The sequence below is a fragment of the Oncorhynchus mykiss genome, chromosome 23 (assembly GCF_057628025.1).
Source record: "Oncorhynchus mykiss isolate SJ-2025 chromosome 23, ASM5762802v1, whole genome shotgun sequence".
NCBI lineage: Eukaryota > Metazoa > Chordata > Actinopteri > Salmoniformes > Salmonidae > Oncorhynchus > Oncorhynchus mykiss.
Window position 1 is genome coordinate 10,558,934 of NC_143044.1, and position 12,719 is coordinate 10,571,652.

Below are 12,719 nucleotides of genomic sequence, written 5' to 3' on the forward strand. Positions count from 1 at the left end.
CAGAAATACATAACAAACAAACAGTAGTTATTGGTTACTAACACAATGCATTGATAAGTCCCTAGTGGGCTAAACCGGTATGACATCTTGGTTGACAATGGAAATGGTTGGGGACAGGAAAAGAGCGGGAAAGACTAAATGGATTCACTACACACAGTTGATAATTATATTCTTTGAAATGCTAATCCTTTGCATTTGAACGGCCGCTCATTCGAGAATAATTGCAATGTATACATTTACGCTTGTATGTCATTATCTTCTCTGTTGGAATCGCCGGTCCGTCTGCTGGAAAGTCAGTTCATCAGAGTCTCTGGTTAACTTCCCCAGAAGTCACAATGTCTTTCGTAGTTGTCGCTTTCTCAGCGGCTCTGGATAGTGTCTATTGTAATGTATACGTCAGGCGTACAGATGGTCGTTGCATAGATGCTTCCGCGGTTGTCGGTATTCTCGTACTAGACTTACGTAATTTCCATCTGCAGACTAGTAATTCTACGTCTAGGATTTGCTCTTATTCTGTAGTGATCGATAGTCTTAGAGTTGAACCATTTCCAGCCGTGTAGCCAACGCTGCACCCTGTATGGTCTCCGTGGCCTATCAGCTTCATATTATCTGTTCTGATGTCCTATAGAATTGTAGCCATTCCAACGCGGGGACTCCGTCCCAGCGTTCTCTGGCTTAATGTGCATTTTGTAGGAAGTATGTTTTATACTCTGTGAATGAAGGCAGGCAGTTCTATGATGCCTAATGTGATGTCTGGGCTCACGAGGGTGTGGCCACTGACTAGTTAAACTTCATATGAAAATCCCTACTCTAATTTAGGAGGTTAACATCACATTTTATCTTCTCACAAATAACTTATGAAACTATCATATTTTATCCAACATCTAGATGTAAATCTGATAACAAAGTGTACACAAACAAAGATACAGTTATGTGGGTTTCCTGTCCTTCATGAGATCATCAAATGAAACAAACTCGTCATGACTCTCCCTTAAGTGTCTACGAACCACTCCGACATTCTCAACAATAGAAATATTGTTCCATTATTTTTGTCCAAGGGCCTCTCTGTGTTCCACAGTTTACATTCCAATCTCGAACACTACAGAGCATATGGGCAGCGTATTTTATAACCGACCATTAAACAGCCGACTTCCCGCTCTCCCCCTCTATGAGAGAGAGCACGCTGTAGAGCGGAACCACTAACCTGATCCTTCAGATCGTCACAGGAGAGTTATGACACAGATGAGCGCATTCCTGGTGTTCGTTCATAATATTGAAATTAAGTTGTGTGATCTGATTGGAATAGTCTATAATATTTCATTAGATTTTTTCGCCAGCAAAGTGATGCTAATTAATGGGGGGGGGGTCTTAACTTATTATGGCTGCAGGGGCAGTATTGAGTAGCTTGGATGAAAGATGCCCACAGGTGCCCTGGGTAAACGGCCTGCTCCTCAGTCCCAGTTGCTAATATATGCATAGTATTAGTAGTATTGGATAGGAAACACTCCAAAGTTTCTAAAACTGTTTGAATGATGTCTTTGAGTATAACAGAACTCATATGGCAGGCAAAAACCTGAGAAGAAATCCAAACAGGAAGTGGGAAATCTGAAGGTTGGTCAATTTTCAATGTTGCACTTCCTAAGGCTTCCACTAGATGTCAACCGTCTTTAGAAACTTGTTTGAGGATTCTGCTGTGAAGTGGGGGTTCATAAGGGCTCTTTGAACCAGGCGTCTGGCAGAGTGCCACAGGCTCTGAGGCGCGGTCACGAGAGAGTTAGCTCTCGTTCCATTGCTTTTCTACAGACATAGGAATTCTCCGGTTGGAACATTATTGACGTTTTATGTTAAAAACATCCTAAAGATTGATTCCATACATCGTTTGACATGTTTCCATGGACAGTAACGAAACACTTTGACATTTCGTCTGAAACTAGGGAACGCGCTTCATGACTTTGGATTTGTTTACCAAATGTGCTAACAAAAGTAGCTATTTGGACATAAATGATGAACATTATCAAACTAAATCAAACATTTAATGTGGAACTGGGATTCCTGGGAGTGCATTCTGATGAAGATCATCAAAGGTAAGTGAATATTTATAATGCTATTTCTGACTTCTGTTGACTACCTAATATGGAGGATATCTTTTTGGCTGCTTTGTTGTCTGAAAGCTGTACTCAGATTATTGCATGGTTTGCTTTTTCCGTAAAGTTTTTTTGAAATCTGACGCAGCGGTTGCATTAAGGAGAAGTGTATCTATATTTTTTGTCTAACAATTGTATTTTCATCGACATTTATAATTAGTATTTTTGTAAAATGATGTGGCTCTCTGCAATATCACTGGATGTTTTTGAAACTAATGAGCGTAACGCGCCAATGTATTCAGAGATTTTTTAAATATAAATATGCACTTTATCGAACAAAACATATATGTATTGTGTAACATGAAGTCCTATGAGTGTTATCTGATGTAGATCATCAAAAGGTTAGTGATTCATTTTATCTCTATTTGTGCTTTTTGTGACTCCTCTCTTTGGCTGGAAAAATGGCAGAATTTTTCTGTGACTTGGCTCTGACCTAACAAAATCGTTTGTGGTGCTTTCGCTGTAAAGTCTATTTGAAATCGGACACTTTGATGGGATTAACAACAAGATTACCTTTAAAACGGTATAAAACACATGTATGTTTGAGGAATTTTAATTATGAGATTTCTGTTGTTTGAATTTGGTGCTCTGCACTTTCACTGGCTGTTGTCATATCGATCCCGTTAACGGGATTGCAGCCCTAAGAAGTTTTAAGCCCCGCTTCTGATGGTTTAAAAGGAGAATGCATTTTGTTGTGACTTCGGGTTCTTGTTTCCAAGCTCCTAGTCTATGTTCCGTACGATATAGACGCTGTGTGTTGTTTATCTAGACTGTATTTTTTATATTTTACCATTATAAACCATACAGTATGTTTCATATGGAGACACCACCACCTTAGGTGTAACCATGTTATGTCACACCCTGATCTGTTTCAGCTGTCTTGTGCTTGTCTCCTTCCCCCACCAGGTGTCTCATTTTTCCCCATTATCCCCTGTGTATTTATATCTGCGTTTTCTGTTTGTCTGTTGCCAATTCGTCTTGTTTTGTCAGGTCTTACCAGCGTGTTTCTCGTTTCTCCTGTTCTTATTTTTTATTTTCTAGTCTTCCCAGTTCTGACCTTTCTGCCTGTCCTGGCCCTGAGCCTGCCTGCCGTCCTGTACCTGCCTGACTCTGACCTGGTTTACGAACCTCTGCCTGCCCCATTGTTATATTAAATATTCTGAGAATTAAACTATCCGCCTCCTGTGTCATATCCTGAGTCGTGATAATTTCATGATAGTAATTTACTTTGCTTTATTCTGTACCATATCTTGCATGTGTTTGGTTATTGTTTGTATTAATTCATTTGTGCCTAATAAATCTATTAGTTGGTAGTTGTAAACTACACTGAGTGTACAAAATATTAGGAACTTCTGCTCTTTCCATGACAGACTGACCAGGTGAAGGCTATGATCCCTTATTGATATCATCTGTTAAATCCACTTCTTATCAGTTTAGATGAAGGGGAGGAGACGGGTTAAATAAGGATTTTTAAGCCTTGTGACAATTGAGACATGGATTGTGTATTTGTGTAATTCAGAGGGGCAATAGGCAAGATAAAATATTTCAAGTGCCATTGAATGGGGTATGGTAGTAGGTGCCATGCGCACCGGTTTCAGTGTGTCAAGAAATGCAACGCTGCTGGGTTTCACACGTTCAACAGTTTCCCATGTGTCTCAAGAATGGTGCACCACTCTAACCAATTGGAGTCAACATGGGCCAGCATCACTGTGAAATGCTTTTGACACCTTGTAGAGTCCATGCCCTGATGAACTGATGCTGTTCTGAGGGCAAAAGGGTGTGCAACTCAATAATAGGAAGGTGTTCCTAATGTTTTGTACACTTAGTGTACATCTTAATACAAGTTACATTTGGGGGGACTGATTGTGTGACTGACAGATTAGCTCTCAGCCTAAATCTGTTAGTCTCGACTGAGCCTCTTGCTAAAAATCAAATCAAATCATAAAATTTTATTTGTCACATACACATGGTTAGCAGATGTTAATGCGAGTGTAGCGAAATGCTTGTGCTTCTAGCTCCGACAATGCAGTAATAACCAACGAGTAATCTAGCTAACAATTCCAAAACTACTACCTCATACACACAAGTGTAAAGGGATAAAGAATATGTACATAAAGATATATGAATGAGTGATGGTACAGAGCGGCATAGGCAAGATGCAGTAGATGGTATCGAGTACAGTATACACATTTGAGAGTATGTAAACAAAGTGGCATAGTTTAAAGTGGCTAGTGATACATGTATTACATAAAGATGCAGTAGATGATATAGAGTACAGTATATATGAGATAAATGATGTAGGGTATGTAAACATATTAAATAGCATTGTTTAAAGTGGCTAGTGATATATTTTACATCAATTCCCATTATTAAAGTGGCTGGAGTTGAGTCAGTGTGTTGGCAGCAGCCACTCGATGTTAGTGGTGGCTGTTTAACAGTCTGATGGCCTTGAGATAGAAGCTGTTTTTCAGTCTCTCTGTCCCAGCTTTGATGCACCTGTACTGACCTCGCCTTCTGGATGATAGCGGGGTGAACAGGCAGTGGCTCGGGTGGTTGTTGTCCTTGATGATCTTTATGGCCTTCCTGTGACATCGGGTGGTGTAGGTGTCCTGGAGGGTAGGTAGTTTGCCCCCGGTGATGCGTTGTGCAGACCTCACTACCCTCTGGAGAGCCTTACGGTTGTGGGCGGAGCAGTTGCCGTACCAGGCAGCCCGACAGGATGCTCTCAATTGTGCATCTGTAGAAGTTTGTGAGTGCTTTTGGTGACAAGCCAAATTTCTTCAGCCTCCTGAGGTTGAAGAGGTGCTGCTGCGCCTTCTTCACGATGCTGTCTGTGTGGGTGGACCAATTCAGTTTGTCTGTGATGTGTACGCCGAGGAACTTAAAACTTACTACCCTCTCCACTACTGTTCCATCAATGTGGATAGGGGGGTGTTCCCTCTGCTGTTTCCTGAAGTCCACAATCATCTCCTTAGTTTTGTTGACGTTGAGTGTGAGGTTATTTTCCTGACACCACACTCCGAGGGCCCTCACCTCCTCCCTGTAGGCCGTCTCGTCGTTTTTGGTAAAATAGTGTCTATGAACGTTAACATTAAATTGAGCCAGATTAATTGTAGGTTATTGAATATAAGGCTTCATATTGCAAGTGCCTTTATTAGACATTGGAAGAAACAATCAGAAGTAGTTACCTGCAAGATTTCACTTTAAAAGACTGTCAAATAAATTGATAGCATGTTACCTTCAAGTCACACTAGACTTGATGGAAAAAGTGTATACATGTTTTAAAGGCTTTTGCTACTGACCTAATGTTAGAAGTCCATTCCTTCAAAGTGGTGCAGGTGGTAAAGTGCAGTTATCTGGTTGTCACGTTCTGACCTTTATTTCCTTTGTTTTGTCTTTATTTAGTATGGTCAGGGCGTGAGTTGGGGTGGGCAGTCTATGTTTGTGTTTCTACGTTTTTTCTATTTCTGTGTTTGGCCTGATATGGTTCTCAATCAGAGGCAGCTGTTTATCGTTGTCCCTGAATGAGAACCATATTTAGGTAGCCTGGGTTTCACTCTTGGTTTGTGGGTGTTTGTCGCCACACGGTACTGTTTCAGTTTGGTTATTTCACGTATTAGGTTTTTGTATTTCATAGTGTTCAGTGCTTTTCTCATTAAAATCGTCATGAACACTTACCACGCCGCATCTTGGTCCGATCCTTACTCCTCTTCAGACAAAGAGGAGGAAATCTCTACCAAAAGACAAGACAATATCACATGTAGCATTGACTACACGGCTGGAAATGGTTAAACTCTGAGACTATCGATCCCTACAGAATAAGAGCAAATCTTAGACGTATAAATACTAGTCTGCAGATAGAAATGACATAAATCTAGAATGAGAATAGACAACCGCCGAAGCATCTATTCTATAGGAACATTTCTGAATGGTACTCTAAAGTATCCATCTAACCATTTACAATCACAAAAGACTTTGTGACTTCAATGAAAGTTAACAAATTAATGACATACGGGCGTAAATATATATACATTGCAATCATTCTCGAATGAGCAGCTGTTCATGTGTAGAGGATTAGCATTTCAATTAATATAATTATAGACTGTGTGTAATGACTCCATTTTGTCTTTCGCTCTCTTTCTCAGTCCCACCACTTTCCTTTTGTCTACCAAGCTGTCATATCGGCTTAGTCCACTAGGGACTTTTCTATCATTGTGAGTAGCCAATATCTACTGTTTGTTTGTTATGTATTTCTGTGACTATTTAGTTAGTAAATAAATAATTAAGCCAATTTGTATATTGCTGATTCATAATTTACGCCAGGGTTCATGCAGATAACCAAGAATTTTACGACGTTTGAAATGAGACTAACAAGGTAATAATAATACATTAATAAGAATGACTAATGAGAAACAACATTTCTGAAAATATGTCAATCATAATTTTAACATGTTAGTAAACCGTATAAAAGTGATAATCAATCATCCTATTTTTCCAACTTAAGTGAGGAAAATAAGAACAATCAAAAATGTAATTTTGATACTGTTGCAAAGCTAACTAAAAAGCAGCATTCCCCAAGAGAGGATGGCTTTCACTTCAGCATTGATAAATTCATTAACTTCTTTGAGGAAAAGATCATGATCATTTAGAAAGCAAATCACGGACTCCTCTTTAAATCTGCATATTCCTCCAATGCTCAGTTGTCCTGAGTCTGCACAACTCTGCCAGGACCTAGGATCAAGGGAGACACAAGTGTTATAGTACTATATCTCTTGACACAATGATGAAAATAATCATGGCCTCTAAACCTTCAAGCTGCATACTGGACCCTATTCCAACTAAACTACTGAAAGAGCTGCTTCCTGTGCTTGGCCCTCCTATGTTGAACGTAAGAAACGGCTCTCTATCCACCGGATGTGTACCAAACTCACTAAAAGTGGCAGTAATAAAGCCTCTCATGAAAAAGCCAAACCTTGACCCAGAAAATATTTTGAAAACTATCGGCCTATATCGAATCTCCCATTCCTCTCAATTTTTAGAAAAAGCTGTTGCGCAGCAACTCACTGCCTTCCTAAAGACAAAACAATGTATACGAAACGCTTCAGTCTGGTTTTAGACCCAATCACAGCACTGACACTGCACTTGTAAAGGTGGTAAAGGACCTTTTAATGGCGTCAGACCGAGGCTCTGCATTTGTCCTCGTGATCCTAGACCTTAGTGCTGCTTTTGATACCATCAATTACCATATTCTTTTGGAAAGATTGGAAACCCAAATTGGTCAACACGGACAAGTTCTGGCCTGGTTTAGATGTTATCTGTCGGAAAGATATCAGTTTGTCTCTGTGAATGGTTTGTCCTCTGACAAAGCAAATGTACATTTTAGTGTTCCTCAAGGTTCCGCTTCAGGACCAATATTGTTTTCACTATATATTTCACCTGGTGATGTCATTTGGAAACATAATGTTAACTTTCACTGCTATGGGGATGACACACAGCTGTACGTTTCGATGAAGCCCCAAAATTGCCCTCGCTGGAAGCCTGTGTTTCAGACATAAGGAAGTGGATGGCTGCAAATGTTCTTCTGTTAAACTCAGACAAAACAGAGATGCTTGTTCTAGGTCCCAAGAAACAAAGAGATCTTCTATTGAATCTCACAATTAATCTTGATGGTTATACAGTCGTCTCAAATAAAACTGTGAAGGACCTGCGCATTACTCTGGACCCTGATCTCTCTGTTGACGAACATATCAAGACTGTTTCAAGGGCAGGTTTTTCCATCTACGTAACATTGCAGAAATCAGAAACTTTGTCCAAAAATGATGCCGAAAAATATATCCATGCTTTTGTCACTTCTAGGTTAGATTACTGCAATGCTCTACTTTCCGCCTACCCGGAAAAAGCACTAAATAAACTTCTGGCCCAGGAGTCTGGCCCAGGAGTGTGATGGTGAATAACAAGGCACTGCAGCAACGAACCGCCCTTGCCGTCTCTGCCTGGCCGGTTCCCCTATCTCCTCTGGGATTCTCTGCCTCTAACCCTATTACAGGGGCCAGAGTCACTGGCTTACTGGTGCTCTTCCATGCCGTCCCATGAGGAGTGCGTCACTTGAGTGGGTTGAGTCACTGACGTGATCTTCCTGTCTGGGTTGGCGCCCCCTTTGGGTTGTGCCGTGGCGGAGATCTTTGTGGGCTATACTCTGCCTTGTCTCAGGATGGTAAGTTGGTGGTTGAAGATATCCCTCTAGTGGTATGGGGCTGTGATTTGGCAAAATGGGTGGGGTTAAATCCTGCTTGTTTGGCCCTGTCGTCGGATGGGGCCACAGTGTCTCCCGACCCCTCCTGTCTCAGCCTCCAGTATTTATGCTGCAGTAGTTTGTGTCGGGGGGGCTAAGGTCGGTCTGTTATATCTGGAGTATTTCTCCTGTCTTATCCGGTGTCCTGTGTGAATTTAAGTATGCTCTCTCTAATTCTCTCTTTATTTCTCTCTCTCGGAGGACCTGAGCCCTAGGACCATGCCTCAGGACTACCTGGCCTGATAACTCCTTACTGTCCCCAGTCCAACTGACCGTGCTGCTGCTCCAGGTTCAACTGTTCTGCCTGCGGCTATGGAACCCTGACCTGTTCACCGTATGTGCTACCTTGTCCCAGGCCTGCTGTTTTCAACTCTAGAGAGACAGCAGGAGCGGTAGAGATACTCTGAATGATCAGCTATGAAAAGCCAACTGAGGTGCTGACCAGTTGCACCCGACAACCACTGTGATTATTATTATTTGACCCTGCTGGTCATCTATGAACATTTGAACATCTTGGCCATGTTCTGTTATAATCTCCACCCGGCACAGCCAGAAGAGGACTGGTCACCCCTCATAGCCTGGTTCCTCTCTAGGTTTCTTCCTAGGTTCTGGCCTTTCTAGGGAGTTTTTCCAAGCCACTGTGCTCCTACACCTGCATTGCTTGCTGTTTGAGGTTTTAGGCTGGGTTTCTGTACAGCACTTTGAGATATCAGCTGATGTAAGGAGGGCTTTATAAATACATTTGATAATGCTCGAGAAGTCGGTGTTTGGAAGATATAAAACCCGAGCCAATATATCCTCCAAACATTGGCTTTTCTGGCATTATCACTTAATTATTCACCAGATTAACCAGTTGTGATTGTAGACGTAGTGTGATAGTGTCACAGTACTGTCTATATGTGACCCTATCAATTGACCATTATTAATTTGAACATTGTATGATGTTCAAATGTTGATTGCTCAAATGGATGTGATAACCATACAGATAGTGAAGTCCCATCCTCATCTGAATTATTTATATAGCCACAGTACATGTATTGTAGGAAACTTTGCAAAAGTGGTGCCTGTCTTTCATGTTTTTTATGAGGTGAAGTCCTCCCAGATTGCAGTTGCTAGGGCTTCCACTAGATGTCAGTCTTCAGAAAGAGTTTCAGGCTGGTTTTTGGAAGAATGAGCTGGAAGTTGTAGTTTTTCTAAGTGGCTCCCATTTTGGCTGTTGTGTTTCCATGCGTGTTCTTTTTCATTTATCTCCAGTAATGAACATGCTATTCTCCGTCTTAAATTTGATAGTTTATTTACATATTAGGGTACCTGAGGTTTCATTATAAACGTTGTTTGATTTGCTTGGATAAGTTTATTGGTAACGTTTGGGATTCATTTTGAAGGAGGGAAACCGGTCGATTATTGAATGAAGCACGCCAGCTAAACTGAGTTAAGGATATAATGGACTTTATCAAACAAAAGGACCATTTGTGATGTAATTGGGACCTTTTGGAGTGCCAACAGAAGTGGAGCTTCAAAGGTAAGGCATTCCTTATATCGCTATTTCTGACTTTTGTGTCGCACCTGCCTGGTTGAAAAATGTTTCATGTTTTTGTATGCGGGGCACTGTCCTCAGATAATCGCATGGTGTGCTTTCGCCGTAAAGCCTTTTTGAAATCTGACACAGCGGCCGGATTAACAAGAAGTTAAGATTTATTTTGATGTATAATACTTGTATTTTCATGAACATTAAATATTTCTATAATTTGAATTTTGCGCTCTGCAATTTCACCAGATGTTGGCGAGGTGGGACGCTACCGTCCCACCTGCCCATAATTAAAGCCAGTTGGGGTAAAGAAGAGAAAAAGTAGTCTGAGAATGAACCCCTTGTTGGCTCGTACCCATACTCACTGCCCTATGCGCTGGCTTGCAAAACATTTTAGCCTCCCTCCTTGTGACAGTGAAGAGAAAAAAATTAAATTTTAAAGTTAATTTCCTGCAATTCTGCACAACGGAGCTTAGAGAACATTTAAAAAGTGTATAACTAATTTAATGCAGTTCTACTAATTTTGCCGCAGGGCTGAAAGAATCTGCTATTTTACAGCAATTCTACACGTTTTGCCATAGGGTGGAGGCAAATATTTGCAGTTTTTAATATAACTGATGATTAGTGGGCCCCACCCCGGTCGGTAATTCGACCATGCTTACTACAAGTTTAGATAGCTGGCCGCTAGACTAACTTACTAATCTAAAAATAAATTGCTGACATGGGCAAATTGAGTGACTACTGATGCACAACCACATTTCAAAATTGCACCTTGTGTATTCTATTATTCTAACTCTCAACAGTAAGTTGAGACCAACTGAGTTTAAAAAAGGCTTTGTTTAAATTGGTCTGCGGGCCTACAAAAGGGAGGCTGCAGACCAGTTGCTGATCAAAACAAATGTTATTGTTCACATACGCATGTGTTACGTACACACCTCTTGGAGGAGGGAACGCAACAACCTGCTACACTCAACTCCCCGTGGAGTGAAAGAGGTATGTGATTGTAGGTGCAGGTAAGGATGACAGAGGCAGAGAATATTACCGTTTACTAGGAATTTATTTCCTTAATACAGTAATGTGGGGAAAGGGGTCTGGACGGAACCAAAGCAAATAAAGTTAAAGAGTCCTCTCTCCTACCTAACCTGCCTACCCACCTAACACCACCTGGCGCACTAACCAAAATACAGGGGGTGGTCTGCCCAGGTCTTACCTAGTGTGCATAGACAGAGTACATACTACGGGTATATGTATGCCCGCAGGCCTCTTGCCTAAGCACTCCCAAGGTGCCTTACCCTTCCACCCCTGGAAACAAATGAAACAGAATAATAAACTTAAAGTGAACAACTTCAATCATCAAAAACACTGAGTCCTATTGGCGCACACACATACCTCAGAAGTAGCAGCTACAAAATACTTTACAAAACCTGTCTCTGAGCAACAACCAACACAGGACATGCAAGAAGCTCACTTTCTAACAAAGGAACACTGGCTTTTCAAGCTGCAGAAGGAGTCTGTAATTTTAGACAGCTGTATCCCCGGACAAGAGGGCGGGGATCAGACCTCCAATCATCATGGGGCAGACCAATCAGCTGCTTCGAATCCAGGAAACCATTTCCTGAAATACACACATATACACAAACAAACCCAAAACAACACAGAACCTGGGGAACGTAATACATGGTTAGCAGATGTTAATGCGAGTGTAGTGAAATGCTTGTGCTTCTAGTTCAGCAGTGCAGTAATATCTAACAAATAATCTAACAATTCTCAACAACTACCTAATACACAAAAATCGAACACGTAATCTAACAATTCTCCAACAACTACCTAATACACACAAATCTAAAGGGGTGAATGAGAATATGCACATATAAGTATATTGATGAGTGATGGCTGAGCGGCATAGGCAAGGTGCAGTAGTATTGAGTACAGTATATACATGTGATATGAGTAATGTAAGATATCTAAACATTATTAAAGTGGCATTGTTTAAAGTGACTAGTGATCCATTTATTAAAGTGTCCAGTACTTGGGTCTCAATGTGGGCAGCAGTCTCTCTGAGTTAGTGATTGCTGTTTAGCAGCCTGGTGGCCTTGAGATAGAAGCGGTTTCTCAATCTCTCGGTCCCAGCTTTGATGCACCTGGCACAGAAGGTTCTTTCTTGCCACTCTCACAAAATTGGACAACCTGGTAGGTTAGTTCCATTACATGTGTGTCGGTGAACCACGCTCACATGATGCAAAACTTAGCTTGAGAGCCTAAAACATCCTCCCTAAGTTGACTCCCTTAAGGAGGTGGTCCCTGTACAGGGACCGCTCAGCGGAAATTTCAGAGCGCCACCTATAGTACTTTACTTAGTACTCGATAAATCTCAAACTTTCATAAAAATACGCATGCAAGGTACTGAATTAAAGCTACACTCGTTGTGAATCTAGCCACCAAGTCAGATTTGTAAAATGCTTTTCGGCGAAAGCATGAGAAGCTATTATCTGATAGCATGCACCCCCCAAAATACCAACAACAGATTTTGCGGTAGCCGGCGCTACCCAAAACGCAGAAATAAAATATAAAACATTCATTACCTTGGACGAGCTTCTTTGTTGGCACTCCTATGTGTCCCATAAACATCACAATTGGGTCTTTTTCCCGATTAAATCCGTCATTGTATACCCAAAATGTAATTTGCTGAAGGCCAGTCTGATGCTGCAAAAAGTCCATTTACAAGACGCAATGTCACTTTTTAAAATTACAAAAG

The 12,719-nt window shown here is 41.2% G+C and overlaps 1 long non-coding RNA gene across 1 annotated transcript in view; it reads left to right on the forward strand.

The window, feature by feature from the left end:
• LOC149972504 (uncharacterized) overlaps positions 1-12,719 on the forward strand; it is a 250,165-nt gene that overhangs the window by 96,963 nt on the left and 140,483 nt on the right. The gene's annotated exons all lie outside the window — the stretch shown is intronic.